This window comes from Jaculus jaculus, chromosome 7 (assembly GCF_020740685.1).
Source record: "Jaculus jaculus isolate mJacJac1 chromosome 7, mJacJac1.mat.Y.cur, whole genome shotgun sequence".
Classification (NCBI taxonomy): domain Eukaryota; kingdom Metazoa; phylum Chordata; class Mammalia; order Rodentia; family Dipodidae; genus Jaculus; species Jaculus jaculus.
In genome coordinates, this window is record NC_059108.1 from 88,970,114 (window position 1) to 88,988,482 (window position 18,369).

An 18,369-nucleotide genomic window follows, 5' to 3' on the forward strand; every position below is an offset into this window, starting at 1 on the left:
TTCCCAGCCATAAGGTTTGACAAGGTTTTTAACCAGGCATGAAATCCCTCCTATAAAATGGGCCTCAATCAAATTTAATCAGAGAGCATTTGGTTACTCCCCTAAAAGTCATGCAACTATTGCATCATTGGGCACAGCTTGCCTGGCTATCCTGTTGGGTATCTCACTGCTCATTAAGACTTGACATTTCTCCCCCACCAGGCTGCAGTCTGTCACAGCACTGTGATACTAGCCATTAGGAAGCAGGTTTCTAGTTCAATTCCAGCTTGATTTCTCAGTGTCCTATAACTGAAGTGTGTGGTGTTTTCAGCAATAATGTCCACCTCCTCCCCTCAGTGACATGCCCCCATTAGCAGGAAAGAGACTTAAGCAGCAAGTGTAAATACCTGAGGTTATGGAGTCCATACAGTCACTTTCAAACCACCACAACGCCCAACCCTTCCTCTTTTACATACTCTTCTGTTTACCCCGCGTAGACCTTTCTACTCCCTGTATTCTTTCCTTCTACAGCCATATCTACTACCCCCGCCCCTCAAGACTTCCCTTCTGTTCTGCCCTCATGTCACTTTTCTAAGCTTCCTGGTTACTACTACTGGCTATTGCTCCAACTTACATACAAAAGTAAAAATTCAAAGTTAGAGTGCATATGGAACCTTTCATGACTCAGCCTGGATTACCTCATTTAGTGTATTTTTCACATCCATCTATTTTTCTGAGAAGTTCATGATTTCACTTTTCTTTACAGCTTACTAAAAAATCTATTGTATATTTATATCACAGCATCAGTTGATCAGTTCATGGGTGTCTAGGCTGATTTCATTGCCTGGTTTTGAATAGAGTAGCAATAAACAATGAGAAAATGTATCTATAGTGAAGCAGAGAGTCTTTAAGGTATATGGCCTAAAGGGGGTGTAGTTAGGTCATATGAGACACATGGCAGGCCTAATTTCAGCTTTTTGAGAAATCTCCACACCAATTTCTGTTGTGGCTGCACCAGTTTACATTCCTACCAACAGTGAGAAAAGGTTCCTCTTTCCCCAAACCCTGGCCATAGTTTCTTATTTGATTTTATGATGATAGCAATTCTTACTGGGGAGAGGTGGAATCTAAAAACAGTCTTACATTTCCCTGATGGCTAAAGATGCTGAACATATTTAAATATACATATTGGTCATTTGTATTTTTTTTGTGAATGTTCTGTTCAGGTCCATCTTAATTGAATTTTTTATTGCCTAGATTTTTGAGTCCTTTGGGTATTTTAGATATTAATTCTCTTTAAGATATATAGCTGACAAAGGTCTTCCCCAATTCTATAGATTTTCTGTTAAATCTTTGTTTCCTTAGTTGTACAATAGCCATCATGAGGTCCCATTTATTTATTGTTTTCTTATTTTCTGGGCTATTGGATTCCTTTTCAGAAAGCCCTTCTCTATGCCTACATGCTGAAGTGTTGTTCCTTCTTTTTCCTTTAGTGATTTTAAGGTTTCAGGTCTGACTTTGAGTCCTTAATTCATTTGGAGTAATTTTTGTAGAATGTGGGAGATCTGGTTGGTCTAAATTCATTCATCTACATGTAGATCTTCAGATTTCCCAGCATCAAGTGTTAATATATTATCTTTAGGGGCAGGAGAGAATGCTTAGTAGTAAAGGTGCTTGCCTGTGAAGCTTAAAAACTCCTGTTCAAATCCTCCAGATCCCATGCATAGTGAGATGCAACAGTGACACAAGAGTGCAATGCCATACATACCCACAAGGGGCACACGAGTTTGTTTGCAGCAGCTGAAAGTCTCTGGTGCACCCATACTCATATATTCTCTCTCTCCCTCTCTCTCCCTCTCTCCTCTCTCCTCTCTCTCTCTCTCTCTCTCTCTCTCTCTCTCTCTCTCTCTCTCTCTCTCTCTCTCGCTCTCCCCCCTCCCTCCCTCCCTCCCTCTCCCTATCTCTCTCTCTCCCCTCTCCCCCTCTCCCTCTCCCTCACCCTCTCCCTCTCACTGTCTTTCTCTGTCTTTGTTAAAAATCAGTTGACTGTAGTTATATGAACTTATACCTATATCTTCTATTCCATTAATCTGCATGTCTGTTTTTATGTTAGTACTATGCTGTTTTAATTACTATACCGGAAATTAGGTAGGGTGATACCTTCCAGCACTATTCTTTTTGCTGAGGATAGTTTTGGCTCCCTGGGGTATTTGTCCTTCCATATGTATTTTGAGATTTTTTTTCTATTTTTATAAAGGATGGTAAAGAAATATTGATTGGGATTGCACTGAATCTGTATATTGCTTTTTGTAGAATGGCCATTTTATAGTTTTTTTTTTTTTTTTTTTTTTTTTTTTTTTTGGTTTTTTGAGGTAGGGTCTCACTCTAGCCCAGGCTGACCTGGAATTCACTATGTAGTCTCAGGGTGGCCTCGAACTCACAGCGATCCTCCTACCTCTGCCTCCCAAGTGCTGGGATTAAAGGCGTGTTATAGTTTTTTTTTAAAATTTACTTATTTATTGGAGAGAGAGAGAAAAAATAGGCATGCCAGGGCCTCCAGCCACTGCAAACAAACTCGGCATGTGCACCCCCTTGTACACTTGGCTTACTTTGGTACTGGGCAATCAAACCTGGGTCTTTAGGCTTTGCAAACAAGCACCTTAACTACTAAGCCATCTCTCCATCCCAGAATGCTCATTTTTATGAGTTAATTTTTCCAACACATAAACATCGAGGATCTTTCCTTCTTCAGTTGTCTTCCTCAATTTCTTTCTTCAGTATTTAAAATTTTCATTGTAAAGGTCTTTCACTTCATTGATTATGGATATTCCAAGATACTTAACTTACTGGATTTTATTTATGGGATGGCCTTCCTGATTTTGTTTTCAGTATTTTATTATTGTTATTTAAGATTGCTACTGATTTTTTTGGGTGTTAATTTTATACCCTGCCACTTTGCTGAAAGTGTTTATCAGCTCTGGAAATTTTCTGGTACAGATTTTAGGGTCCTATATATAGAATCATACAAATAAGTACAGTTTGAGTTCTTCATTTCTAATTTGTATACCTTTAAGATCTTTCTTATGTCATATTGTTCTAGCTAAGACTTAAAGCACTGTATTAAATAAAAGTACAGAGAGTATATACCCTTCTCTTGGTCTAATTCTTAGTGGAACTTCCTCAAGTTTTTCTTTATTTAGCATGATGCTGGCTATAGGGCTATTGTATATAGCCTTTATGTTGAGATATGCTCCTTCCATACCTTGTCTGTCCAGGGTTTTTATCATGATAGCATGTTGAGATATGTTAAAAGCCTTTTCTGAATCTGTGGAGATGATCATGTAATTCTGTCTTAAGTCTGTTGATGTGATGCATTACATTTTTTTTTTTGTTTGTTTCATGTGTGGAACCCACCATCCCAGCATGCAAAGCCTACTTGATCAAGGTGAATGATCTTTTTGCTGTGTTCCTGAGTTCAGATTGCAAATATTTTATTGAGAATTTTCATATCTATCTTATCAGGAATATTGATTTATAGTTTTTTTTTTCTTTTGTTATATCACTAACTGATTTTGGTATTAGTGTAATACTGACTTTAGAGATGGTGTTAAGGAGCATTTCCTCTTTTTCTATTTCATAGAACAATTTTTGAAGCTGCGGCTTCATTTCTTCTCTTAAGGTCTGGTAGAATTCTACCATGAGGTCATATAGATCTGGTATTTAGTTTTTTTAATTTTTTTGTTTATTTTTACTTATTTGAGTGTGACAGACAGAGAGAAAGAGGCAGATAGAGAGAGAAAGAGTGGGTGCATCAGGGCTTCCAGCCACTGCAAACGAACTCCAGATACATGTGTCCCCTTGTGCATCTGGCTAACGTGGGTCCTGGAGAATCGAGCCTTGAACCAGGGTCCTTAGGCTTCACAGGCAAGGGCTTAACTGCTAAGCCATCTCTCCAGCCCTGGTATTTAGTTTTGACTAGAAATATTTTAATTCTCTTGTTTCAGTTTTACTTTCAAATGTCATATGTCAAGGAATTTAGATTTTCAAATATGATTGAAATGGGTTTTTATAGGATGTCTTTATAATTAAATTTCATTGGTATATATATAGTGCCTCCTTTATCATCTCTAATTTTATTAATTAGGATAATCTCTCCCTTTGGAAGGGAGTTAATTGGCTGATTTGCCAATCTTTGAAAAAATCAAAGAACCAACTCTGTTTCATGATTCTTTTAATTTGCTTTTTTTGTTTGTTTTATTGATTTCTGGCCTTCTCTTCAGTATTTCTTTTTGAGTGATACATTGCTGTGTTTTATTTTATTTTATTTTATTTTTCTTGTTTTTCAAATACCTTCTGGTATATCCTTAAGTTATTTGAGATCAGTTTTTATAATGTAGGCATGCAGGGCTATAAACTTCCCACTTAGAACTGCCTTCATTGTGTCCCACAGGTTTTGTGTTTTCATTGTCATTCAGATCAAGAAACTTCTCAATTTCATTCTTTTGTTTCTTCAATGTGATTCATTATTCAATAATATGTTGCTTAATATTCAGAGTTCAGATATTTTCTGTGTTTTTTTTCTTGTTACTTTCTAGCTTTATTGGTTTGTGGTCCTATGAAAGACAATGAGTTATTTCAGTTTTCCTAAATATGTTGAGATATATTCTAGAGAAAATTCTATTGGCTGCTGAGATGAATATGAGTTCTATAGTGTTTGGATCAGATATTCTGTAAATATCTGTTAGGTCTGTCTGATTTATGGTGTAATTTAACTCCTCTGTTTCTTTGTTTATTTTCTGTCTAGATGACCATCTATTGGTTATTGTGAGATGATGATGATACCTACTATTACTGTGTTAGAATTTGTCTTTGACTTTATATCTAGTATATTTTGCTTTATAAAATTAAGTGTGCCTCTGTTTGTTGTCTACGTGTTTAGAATTGTAATGTCCTCTTAGTGAATTCTTCTCTAGGTCTGTATGATATGATCTTCTTTATTCTTTCTGATTAATTTTGATTCCAAGTCTATTTTGTCAAATGTTAGAATAGTGAAACCTGCTTGTTTCATGGTTCTTTTTTCTTAGAATATCCTTTTTCATCCTTTTACCCTCAGGTTGTGTCTGTGTTTAATTGTGTGTTGAGTTTCTTAGGAATACAAGAAGAGGCAAGGCGAGGGGACAGGGAGGCGGATGGGAATGCCAGGGCCTCCAGCCACTGCAAATGAACTCCAGATGCATGCACCACCTTGTGCATCTGGATTACATGTGTTCTGGGGAATTGAACCTCAGTGCTTAGGCTTTGCAAGCAAGAGGCTTAACCTCTAAGCCATCTCTCCAGCCTATTGTCTATGTCTTTTTATTGGGATGTTGAAATGATTCATGTTCAGAGTTACTATCGAAAAATATGATGTAATTTATGTCATGTTGATGATCTTATGGGATTTAATGTTGTCTTGTTCTTCATTTACTGAATAAGTGTCTAGCATTGGTTATATGTGTTTTCTTTCTATAACCACTCCAGTGTTTATTCTGTTTGATGGATCCTTTTTAGGGCTAGTTTAGTGCTTATAAATTACTTTAGCTTAGTTTTTATCATGGAAAGATTTTATTTCTTCAATCATGAGAGGTAATTTTGCTGGAAACATCAGTTTGGGTTGGCCGGCATGGTCTTTTCTTACTTGACATACATCATCCCAAACCCTTCTGCCCCTTAGAGTTTCCAGTGCAAAGTTTGCTGTTTTTCTGATGAGCTGGCTTTTACATATGACTAGATATCTCTCTCTGTTCTGCAGCTTTAGGTACCTTTCTTTATTTTGCATGATACAGCATTTTGACTAGACTGCGATATAGGAAATGCCTTTTCTGGTCCTGTCTATTTGGTATTTTGTATGACTTTTGAACCTGGATAGACATCTCTTTTCCTGGTAAATGAATGTGTTGTAAAACTACTTCCTAAATATTTATCTACAGATCAAATGATCCCCTCCAGGCATAGAGAATGGAACTGAAAGAATGTAAGAGCCGGACAATGGGGAGTAGTGCTGTGGGACTCTGGCATCCAGACAGGACAGGTCCATTGCATTCATTAATTCATATCAGATATGGTTACTTTCACAAGACCTACACATGATGTGGCCAGTCAAAAATCTCTTATAGATAGGGTAGGGTTTGGAAGTCCATTCCCCACCCTGATGAGCTAGTGATAGTGGTTATGGGAGGGAGATTCATTCTCTTCCATGGTATCGCCACTGGTAAGGTATGAGAAGAATCATGAGAATAAAGTAGATAAGTGAGGGTAATATGTGGTACATAGGGTTTTAAATGTATGAAAATGTCAAAAACAAATCAAAAAATTAAAAAGAAAAAGCAATCCTAATGTGTGGAAAGCAGATCAAAGTATAGAAACCAAGGAAACAAATTAGGAGAAACCATATTTAAGGTCACAAAAGAAGAAAACTCATTTTACCTGAAGGAAATTGAGTTATCAAAGTGAAAGCCCATTGCAATGACTAAGTAAAATGTTGCAAATATTATATTTGCTTATGTAGAATCCTATACATGCACTAAACTAAAAACATAGCCAGCTATAATATTTATATCATAAATTTAAGGGGGGGAGACAGGAAAGAAAGAGAATGTGTCTTGTTTGCTTATTGTTTGTTCACAGTTCTGGTCACTGTACAGTGTGTGTGCCAGCACCTGGCTAGGATCACCAGTTTTCAGCAGGAGAAGCCAAAAAGGCTTCTTGCAATGGGCCCAACCTTATAGGGTGGTTTGATTTGTAACACCTGACTTCACAGTACTAATCTAATCCTGTGATGACTATAGTCATCTCTTCTGAGGGTGATGCTGCTGCATCTCTTAAGAGCACCTTAAGTCAAAACTGTTATATTTGGGACCAAGATTTCAAGCACATGACCCTGTGGGAGTGATACTTGGACCATATCTAGAAGATAGCAGGAACATAGTCTCTTGCCTAAGGTGGTGGCAGTGACATGTTGGGTATCAGGCTTCATTGCTCTTCCTCCTAGTCTTTTTTTTTTTTTTTCTTTAAATGATTCTGGAGCTTGAAAGGTCCTAAAGATTCTCAAGTCTTATCTCCCTGTGGGTCTGCATTTAGAAGTGCATGTGGCCATACCCAGCTGTTTACATGGGATCTGGAGAGTTGAACTGGGGCTATCTCACTCATGCTTGTGCGGGAAGCACACATGTATTGAGCCATCTCTTCAGCCCTACAGTGTTTAATTATGGCTAATATATTATTAAAAAGAAGACATGGGTGGAGACAGTTTTTAAAAGTAACATATTTGGGGCTGGAGGGATGGCTTAGTGGTTAAGGTGTTTGCCTGCAAAGCCAAAGGACCACAGGACACATGTTAGCCGGATGCACAAGGGAGCCCACATGTCTGAAGTTCATTTGCAGTGGCTGGAGGCCCTGGTGCGCCCATTCTCTCTCTCTGTGTGTGTCTTTCTCTGTCAAATAAATAAATAAATAAAAATATAATATTTAAAAAAATAAAATAAAAGTACCATATTTGGAGGCTGGGGAGGTGGCTCAGAGGCTAAAGACACTTGCTTGTAATTCCAAATTACCCACATAAAGCCAGATGCAGGAAGTGGTACATGAATCTAGTTTGGGGGCAGCAGCAGCAAGAGGCCTGATGTGCCCATTTTTTCTGTTTTCTCACTTCCCTTCTCCATCTTTCCCCTTCTCTCCCCTCCCTTATCCTCCTTTCTTTTCCTGTTCTCTTCCTCTTTTTTCTCTCTTCAGAAATAAATAAAAATAATTTTAAAATACTACATTTATCTTCAAAGTATTTGCTAAGTTTATTAGGCATTTCAATTATGAAATTGTTTAAAACTGGAATTAGTGACTTAAAAATGAGATTTAGGGCTGGAGAGATGGCTTAGCAGTTAAGTGCTTGCCTGTGAAGCCTAAGGACCCTGGTTCGAGTCTTGGTTCCCCAGGTCCCACATTAGCCAGATGCACAAGGGGGTGCACGTGTCTGGAGTTCGTTTGCAGAGGCTGGAAGCCCTGGCGCACCCATTCTCTCTCTCTCCCTCTATCTGTCTTTCTTTCTGTGTCTGTCGCTCTCAAATAAATAATTAAAATTTTTTTTAAAAAAATGAGATTTAAGCTCCCACAACACATAACCCATAACCCCATGGGGAATACCAGCAACCCCACGGAGGAGGGCCGCTAGTGGAATGGGGACAGGGAGGAGGGAAAAGATGGTTCTAACACATGATGTATCCATACAAAGTATGTTCTTAATTAAGTAAACAAATTAATTTATAAATGACATTTAGTAACACCAAGTTGGTTGTTTCAGCTAAAAGAGATTTTTTTCTATTCATAGGTATGTATGTATGTATGTATGCATGCATGCATGCTAGGTCAACTTGGAATCATTAGGTCATATCTTTATGACATGCAATATGATTACATATTTATGTTTTACATAAATTCATATTTATCAATTACTAGACAAAGTTGTATTCCTGACTTTGGGATATTTATACTTATTTATTAGAAATATTTAATTTAATATATGCTGAGAATTTAAGAGGCAAAAATATTTGACATTACTGGAGATGTGCATGTACTTAAAAATACAAATAATGTAAGTGGATGCCGTGGCAGATTTATATACAAGATTTAATGAAGTACTAGAAAAGGTATGCCTTAGCTGAGAGGATTTTTAGGAGTTTATGAGTGAGCAAGTTGGGAAAGTCATGTTCAACAGTTGGGATATAAGTTATGAATGAGAAAATGAAGTTGTCCTAGGTAAGTAAAGCATGTAGTGAAATTCTTGTACCACAATGCATTGAAATTGGTTGGAAAAGATGTCTCAGACACCACCTCTTGAACACATTTCTGAATACTTGAGTCTTATTCTGGATTTGGCCTACTTAGTTTTAAATTTCAAAATAGGCAGCACGTGGAGAAATTATGTAAAATAGTCAGATGTTTATTGCTTATTGGCATTCAGTGTTTTAGAAGAAAAAGGGCTCAAACTTTCTGGTGTAAGTATCAGTGAACTTGGTAACTGACTTGAAAATGGGTTTCCCCTGTTACTCCTATCACCTGGGTACCATAAGCCAATAGTTTTCGTGCTCCATGGGAGGCCCTCTATGACTGAGCCTAGGGTTTTGTAGATGGCAACCACAGCTGTTGTTTCCATAGACTAGAAGAGCTTGATATGTGGCTCTGCTCTTTGGGTATTGCTGTACTGCAATTGCCTGGTGGGAAGGGGATGCTGCCCTAATACTCCTGCCTAGTACAAATGGAAAGATGGGCCTATTACTGTCTTTTCATAGAATTGAGAAATAATAAAACAATTCTGTGGTTTACTACAAAATTTCAAACAACAGTTAACAGTTTATTTTTCTGTTTCTGCAATTTATTAGTGTCCATATATCAAGCAATTCCCTGTAAATTACAGAATCTTAAATATAACATATTCTTGTAGGAGGTCAACTTCATAGAAATTGATAACTATTTTGGTAATGGACATCTCTTATTTTGTAATTATATAACTGTTGAAATTCTTTTAAAAACACAAATATATAGAATGTAATTGGGACAGTTTAAGGAGTGGTTTTTCTCTCAGACATCTGTATAACCTAAGTGGCAACCTAAGTAATATTGCTTTAGAACATTTGTTCCTTTTTTATTGCAGTGTATTATGGTGAAATTATTTCTTTACATTTTATTTAAATGTTTCTGTTCCTATCAGTTGTTCTCTTACCTAACTGAGGCACTGAGACTGATAATCAGCAGACCATTCTATTTAATTTGGAAGGAAGAAAAGTTGCTTATAATGACCCAACAGAGTCATGTAGAAGGCTTGTGAAAGGGGTGGATTCACCAACCTCTAATCGTTGTTGTCGGAAAGGAAGTATCTCTAAGTGTTCTTTAGTTAGTGAATAGATATGGTTGTAAATTCTTGTAGATACCTCCTTCTGAGAAAGGAGGTAGCTTGCCTGGCTTGTTAACATCTTTATGTTTCTTGTAAGCAAGTCTTTTACTATGATCATGAACAATACAGGAACCAATAAATGTCTTTAAAGTCTGTAATCGTTGCAGTTTTATTGATATTATTTGATTTTCTTTTTTAATATAATAATCAGAAACTTGAACATTATATACCATGAAATGATAGCTACAAAATGAAATGTTTTTCTGTTATTTTCCTGCTTGCTTGCTTGCTTTTCTTATCTCTTTGTATACATGAAACATTTGCTACTCTGAAATAAATTCTCAGTTTGGTAAAATTGCTTCTACCAGCCATCTAGGAAATATAAGATAGGGAACAAGACACTGCTTTAGGCATACCAAGAGGAAATATATTACTTCAGCAAACTGAATATAAAACATGGTCAGTGAAAACACCTGGAAATCAAAATGAACAGATTTTAGTTATGCTTCTCTTTTTCAAAGAACTTAAGTGCTTAGCTATTATTGTTAGTACCAAAGAAGTAAGTTGGCAGTGACATTTGAAATATGATAAATAAAAGCCTACAGAATGTCTGCTTCTACTTTTAGCCCTTGTCTGATTCCTTCTGCAGAAATTGCATAATGGAAAGTACTGTAGAGTTAATGCGACTCTAATATACCACCTTACTTGTTGTAATAAATCTATTCCCTATTACTTTATAATGATAAAGCCATAGTTATTTGAACTGCAAAACTTATTGAAAGAGGAATGGGGGCTCTTTGCTGCTATCACCTGTATTATTAATTGGACATAATTATTGCACAGCAGCTGGCTGTTGGTTTTAGGGAGCATCAATTGTTCTTCTCACCCAGCTGTTAACTAATAAGGGTAGTCAACACATCTGTTTCAACAGCTGGTAATTAACAAAAGCCTAATTGCTGCAACTCTTTTAACATCCAATATTTGAAAAAGAAGGCATGTAGAAGAATATTATTTACTTTGTGCTTTGCACTTTCTGAAACTAGTTTCTCTTTTTTCTCTCTCCCTCACATTTTCCTTCTTACTTTGAACACCACTGCCTTTGTGTGCAGCACTGAATGGCAGGAGGACACAATATGGTAATCCAGAGCTTAACTTTTTCAGATCTTTGTTGGTGTTTCTTATTGCAACATTTCTTTGCTAACTTGCAAGATAAAACGGATCAAAAGCATTTTGAGTAGCTGCACACAACGGTTAAAATCCGCAGCAGTGTGCCCTAGGCTGTGCTGCTGTGTGTGAACGTCCAAAAGGAAGAGGGATTCTTTCTTATGCTTTTCACATGCTTAGGCACAACTCCCAAATAATTTCCACATTCATATGCTGAACTTTTGTTTAGATTATTGCATATGTTGATTAACATGAATGAAGTCAGCTATAGCAAGCCCTTTTCCTTTGGTTAAAAACTATTTAAGTTGTCATCTCCTAAAAACTTTAGCTTCCTCATTTTAATGCCTATATGTCAACCTTAAGTACTTAAGAAACTTTATTATATTTGTGAAATCCTGCTTGGCCTACTTCTCTTTAGAATATGATTTGACCTTTTTCAAGTCTTTCATTCAGATAGCTTTAAGGACTTCTTGTTGATTTTTATAATGAGTGAATAGGAAATTTATAAGCTTGGATGTAGATAACCTACTAAAACTGTTTTGCAAATTAAAGAATTACAAAATTTTCTTTTATTTGAACACCTCTAGTGCTCTCAATTATGATCTGGTTTGAAAGATATATTTTATATAGCCTTAATTGTAATTTTGTATTTATGATTTTTATTGTTATTTTTCTAGTTAAATATTAAAGCATACATGTCAGAAATCTGATGATCTCCTAATTTTTAATTAGCATGTGAAATACACTTTATGAAAATGTTATATTTATTTGTCAATAATATGTTTCTTGAGTTATGGCTGATTTTTTTTTTTACCAGTAACCATTTTCATAGACTTTGTGTTTCCTTTGTAGCATATGTATGTATATATACATGCAAAGCAGTGATTTGTGGAAAAGTCTGTATTATTAGAAGTCTTCTAATCATGTTGATTTTCCCTTCAAGAAGTTTATAAATTTTAGAATTATATACTTAATTTCATAGACAGTGATTATATTATTTAATGTGAATGTCTCAGAAGTCTTGAGCCAAAATAATAGTCAAACTCACTTTGTTAAACTTGCTTCATTAACTTTCAGTTGGCAATAAATCTGTGCAGGTAGTTCTTTAATAGATGTTGAAAGATGTAGAAGAAATCCTACCCAAGTGCTTGCCATGGACTGAATTGCAGATTGCATAATTTCAAAATTTCTTGCTGGCAAGACAAGTTTAGTTCAGCAGGTGTTTGGGTGATAAAGTGTATTATAGATGTAATGCAAAAGCAGACACAATCCTGTACAAATAAACAAAATACTGTGGGCTAAAATTCTTACTCAATAGAAGGGCACTGGCATGTAAAGAAATGTTTATAGCTGAAATGTAGAGAAGGGAAATATTGTCATTTTGGGAAATGTTTGCTTCTTGAGTTTAAATAAGAATTTAATTTTCTCTGTGTACTCATGTTCTTAGGTACTACTCTCAAATTTTAGTGAAAGGACCATTTCCTGACAGGAGAGAAGAGAGTGGCCTTGTTTAGGAATCCATACACTAAGTAATCACTCTCCCATTGAGACACATTCCCAGCCTAGTAACCCACATTCTGGCTCATACTTTTATTTTTTTTTTCATGCAACTTACTAATTTTTCCAGTTTCCCTAAATTAGAACAAGTTACAGTAAAAATTTAATTAGGGCTTATGAAAACACTTCAACAGGATATTGTAGCCATATTCAGGGAACTTCATGACCACAGTTATCCTTATGACTCATAAAATGACATCACTGTTGCCAGCTTTTTCTAAATTTCTGCACATTAAACACATTCAGATAAGCAGATTAATTGGCTGGTTTTACGTGGGTACTGGGGAATTGAACTCAGGTCCTTAGGCTTTGCAGGCAAATGCTGTAACTGCTGAGCCATTTTTCCAGGTAGGGTTTCACCGTGTCTAGCCCAGCCTAACCTGGACCTCACTTTGTAGTCCCAGGCTGCTTTGGAACTCACATCATTACTCCTACTTCTGCCTACCTTCCCCCTTCCACCACCACCACTCAAACACCCAGTGTTTGGATTAAAGGTATGTACCACCACACCTGACTTTGGTCACACTTTAAGTATTTTCTTGGTATAATTTCTTTTTCTTGATGAAATTACCTCTAGAACAGGTACTGTGGCAAACATAAATTCAATAATTTAATAGTTATTCTATGAATAACTGAATATTAGTACTGCTTGATTAACTTGTTTTCTAGAAGAGACAAATCTTATTAAATGATGACTAGATTGTTAGGTAAGTCCTTGAGGGTTTTCAGCTTTGTACATGTCAGGAAGAATGACTTGCAGAGGCTTAACCAAGAAGTCTCAGAGGCTAAAACCTCTAACTAATACTTAACTAACATAAGGGCGCAATTGTATTTTGTAAGTTAGTTTCTTAACCTTAGGAGTTACAAGGGAAAGATAAATTCTCCTCAGTCTGAATTAACACACAAAGAACTGATTCAAGACAAACATTTTATGTCAGATACTAAATAGGCAAACTTTACATCTGACAAGTAATCATTTCTCAATAAAGGCATAATAATGGAACGTGATAATGCTCACATCACTAATCATCAGGGAAATATGCAAATTAAAACAATGAGAAGGCTGGAGAGGTGGCTTAGCAGCTAAATCAGTACAAGCATGAGGGTCTGAGGGGGCCTGAAATTGAGTTTGAATCTTCAGATCCCATGCAAGCAGATATGCATGGCTATGCGTGCTTGTAACCGCAGTCCTGAAAAGTGGATAAGGTATCAGCAAGAGACAACAGCTCAAAGTAAGAGCATGCAGAAGAGCACAACACTGGGTTTTCTGTACCAGTCACTACATGTGAGCACCCTGTGCTGCACACAAGTACATGGGGTGCTGCAAATGTACATGGGTATACCACATTACACACAAGCAAAAACCAAGGGTTGTCATTTCATTGTGCTAAAAAAAATGGCAGTTATTCAAAAGATAAGTGCTAGGAGGGATGTGGATAAAAGGGAGTCTTAATCTTGTACAATGTTTGTTGGGTTATAAATTAGTATAGCCATTATAGAAAATAGTATGGAGATTCTTCAGTATGTAAAAATAAAACTCTATAATAAATTAGTCCAACTAGTAAGTATATCCAAGAGGAATGAAAAAATTGTGTCAGAGGTATCTGTACTTCCATGTTCTTTGCATCAGTATTCACAGTAGGCAAGAAATGGAAGTAGCTAAAGTATCAATCATCTAATGAATGGATGGATAAATGTGGTGTATATATACATGGAATACTGTGTTGCCATGAAATCTTGTTATGTGTGATGACATGATGGAACTAGAGATCATTATATTAAGTGAAATAAGTTTATCACAGAAACATAAGTGCCTTATAATCTCATTTGTATGGAATCTAAAAATGTTGAACTCAGAGAGTGAGGTGTTTGACAGTAGAGAATGAGGAGACTTGGAAAAGATTGATGCATCAGTGGATGGTAAGTTTTAGGTATCTAGCAACAAACACTTAGAATAAGATGGAGATTGATTGAGAAAGACACCCAGTGTTGACCTCTGCCCCCCACACATATGCATGTGTATACACATGTGCTCCCACACACATATAATCATGCATACCACAAGAATACACACCATATACACATACATATACAAAAAGGTTAAATCATGGGGCTGGCAATGTAGCTTAGTGGTAGAGAACTTAACTAGCATGTACAAAGTCCAGGGCTTAATTACCAGTGAGGCATAAATGAATGAATATAAACAAATGAATGAAAAAAGCTTTGGAAACCTCTAAGTGTATCTCATTAAGATGTATGAGTTTATTGCAGAGCAGAGAGACATGTGTATGATATATATTCCCCTGAACTATGCCATATTTTCTGGCCATTAAGTTGTTTCAGTTTTTTGGTTTGTTTGTTTGTTTGTTTGTTTAGTTCTGTAGTATTTAAGTCATAACATGAGAAAGTATGGTTAAAAGAGGAAGATGATTTTATTCTACCTCCCCCATCAACTCTCCACCTCCCAAATTGCCATCAGCTCGAGATCAAGCATTCATAAGACAAATGTTTATGGGGAACATCTGATTCAAACCACTAAAACGCATTTGTCAGTAGTTCATTTCTTTATATCATTGAATAGTCCTACACTATAGTATCGCACTCTAAATATCCATTCACTAGTAGATTGACTCCACCTACTTTTTGAAGTTATTAGCAAGGTAGCTATAAATATGTGTGTATAGGGCTTGAGTAGAATTGCTGGGTCCTGTTGATGAGTATTAGGAGTAAGGTAGCCCCCATTTTGTAAGGAGAAGTTAGGGTTTCAAGTCCAGAATCAATGAACAGATATTGTTATGTCCAGCTAGAACCAATGAGCTTGATTTATAATAAATATATGTTACTAATGAAATGTCCATACAACAGAGCCCAGGGGCTGAAGTCCAAAAGGCCTCAATTGATGCTGACTCACCAAGTTGTTGTTGGCTTACCACCAGCCTCTATTCTTTCTTTACTTCTTGGTTCATTTTTCTTCTTGGAACTTTGGTTTTCTTCTCCTTGAACTTTTTGACAGAAACCCACACCCCTTTGCCTAACACATCAAAAGATCCCTCATGTACATTTATAGTAACCAACCCAACCCACCCTGACTTGATGACTCATTTGTATCCCTAGGGACCTTGATCAGATTCACCAATGATTACATGTTTGGGACTCCTTGCAGTTCAGGAGCTGTCTGCTTTACTTTGTACACATGAAGTCTTGCTTAAATAATCTGCTATGTGCACCCATTAGTTTTTGAGGGTCGCAAGACAATGAACTCAAGGGCCAGTATCTTGGAAAGCATTATCGACCTTAATTAAGTGTTCATTATTTACACTCTTAAGCTAAACCCATCCACAGCCAAGAAAAGCTATGTCACCCTTAAAACCTATTATACAGCTATAGTGAATATTCACGTATTTTACAAAGATGTGCTAAATTTGGTGCTTACACTGAAATAACTTTAAAGCACCTGTGCTTTAATTGCAATGTCCATGCTACTTCTTGTTCTTGCTTGGCATTTTTAAAAAGTATTTGAAAACATTATTATATTCTTTCTCTCTATATATATGTTTGTTTGTTTGTTTTTCAGGGTAGGGCCTCACTCTAATCTAGGCTTATATGGAAATCACTGTGTAGTTCCATGCTGGCCTCAGTGATCCTCCTACCTCTGCCTCCCAAGTGGTAGGATTAAAGGCATGCACCGCCATGCCTGGCAGAATACTCTTAACATCCTACTGTTGCAAACAACGTTTGAGATAATTTGTATTACTTCCCTGTAAAACAATTAATTAAATCATAACTTGATTTGGTATTCATTATGGACAACCAGATGAAGGCAAAGATTAATCCAATGTGTTTTCCTCCTTCAGTGTTCTTTTAGTTTACCTGAAATGATTAAACAAAAAGTTGATTGGCTAATAATAATGTATATTAGCATTTACTTATTTTGAGCATTTTCACTTAAATAGGACAATGATTTGCATTGGTTTTTTTTATTAGAAATGAGCCACATTTTTCTTTACAGTTTTATCTAGTAACATAGAATGAGAGACAAAAAGATTTTACTATTTATACCACCTAACATTATTTATTATGAGTATTGTGGATACAGTCTTACTTTTACATCTTTCTATATTTGCTATTGATGTATTTTTAATAGTTGTAGTCTGATACGGTTCACCATTCCTTTGGTAACTGCAAAATCATTAGTCCTACTCTTTTTTTAATGGCAGAATAGAGCCAGCTAATCATCTGTGTGATATCTACTAAAGGAGTACACAGTACAAATTAATTCAGAAACAAAAGTCTTTAGATTTAAGAATCTCAGAGACAATATAGTTCCTTTTCCTGATAAGGAAATTGTTGCTGATATAACTTGTGCAGGAGAACATTTGAAAATTGTCCAAGATTTCACAGGTAATTAGAAGGAAAGTTGGAATCAGATACAAGTATTTATAAAACATTGTTTATCTTACATGACTGCATTTCAATGAAGTATAATTTAATATGTATGTTAATTGTTTCAATAAAATCATTTTACAGATTAACCATAAATATACTTATCTGCTATAATTATGAAACATATGTAAAGATATATTAGGCTTCTTTTTGTTTGTTTATCTGAGAGGGACAGACAGAGAAAGAGGCAGAGAGAGGGAGAATGGGCGCACCAGGGCCTCCAGCCACTGTAAACGAACTCCAGATGCATGTGCCACCTTGTACGTCTGGCTTACGTGGGTACTGGAAAATTGAGCCTTGAACCAGGGTCCTTAGGCTTCATAGGCAAGCGCTTAATTGCTAAGCCATCTCTCCTGCCCCCTTCTTAGGTATTTTTAAAAGAACATCTAGACAGTTGTTATTCTAGTCATTCTAAGATTTTAGCTTTTAACCTCATAAGTACATTAAGAAGATAGTAGATAACTAAATATCTTGCAAAAAGACACCTCAACAATAAACACTATTATCAAAAGGATTAAAAAGATATGATTTCAGTTATATCTCCTTCATGCAGAGATTTGGCTTGCTATTATTGGTTACTATGATGTCAATGCTCTTTCCAAAAGATTCATTGTGGATTATATTTTGTTCTCATGTCATACTTTTTAGTTTATCAAAACAGAGACATTCAAAGAGAGCCATATACCCACTCTCCAGTAACTTACAAGATGTTCTGACATGAAAGAGAGTAAACCAGTGTTTTTGGTGGAAGCATAGATCAAAGCATTAATATGTACTTCATGAGCAGAGTGAGCAGAAGCCATGAAACCTAAGAAAGTAAGAATAGATCAAAGTATGTTTGAAACTTAGCATGGTACTGCCTATTGAGCCAAGAGACTGGGATGGCATCCTAGTGCCACCACTTAAAACTTTCTCATCATGGGCTGGAGGGATGGCTTAGCGGTTAAGGCATTTGCCTGCAAAGCCAAAGGACCCAGGTTCGGTTCCAGGACCCACATTAGCTAGATGCACAAGGGGCGCATTTGTCTGGAGTTTGTTTGCAGTGGCTGGAGGGCCTGGCATGCCCATTCTCTCTCTCTCTCTGTCAGTCTTTCTCTTTTTCTCTTCCTCTTTCACTGTCAAATAAAGTAATAAATAAAACTTTCTCATCATGGCAGCATTGAAAAATTTCATGTTCCTCAATTTCTCACCTATGAAATGGGGGAGCTGTACTCTGGTTCTTAGAGGACTGTTATTAGAGGAATGTGATGAAACCTGTGAAATACTAAAAATAGTACCCAACACACTGTGAATACTTTAAGAAC

The 18,369-nt window shown here is 36.3% G+C and overlaps 1 protein-coding gene and 1 non-coding gene across 10 annotated transcripts in view; one reads left to right on the plus strand and one right to left on the minus strand.

Moving 5' to 3' along the window:
• Positions 1-18,369, plus strand: part of Mipol1 (mirror-image polydactyly 1) — a 378,948-nt gene that overhangs the window by 228,192 nt on the left and 132,387 nt on the right. The gene's annotated exons all lie outside the window — the stretch shown is intronic.
• On the minus strand, positions 12,759-12,892 carry LOC123462640. Its single transcript, XR_006638426.1, has one exon. It is a non-coding gene; the product is annotated as a small nucleolar RNA SNORA33 (small nucleolar RNA).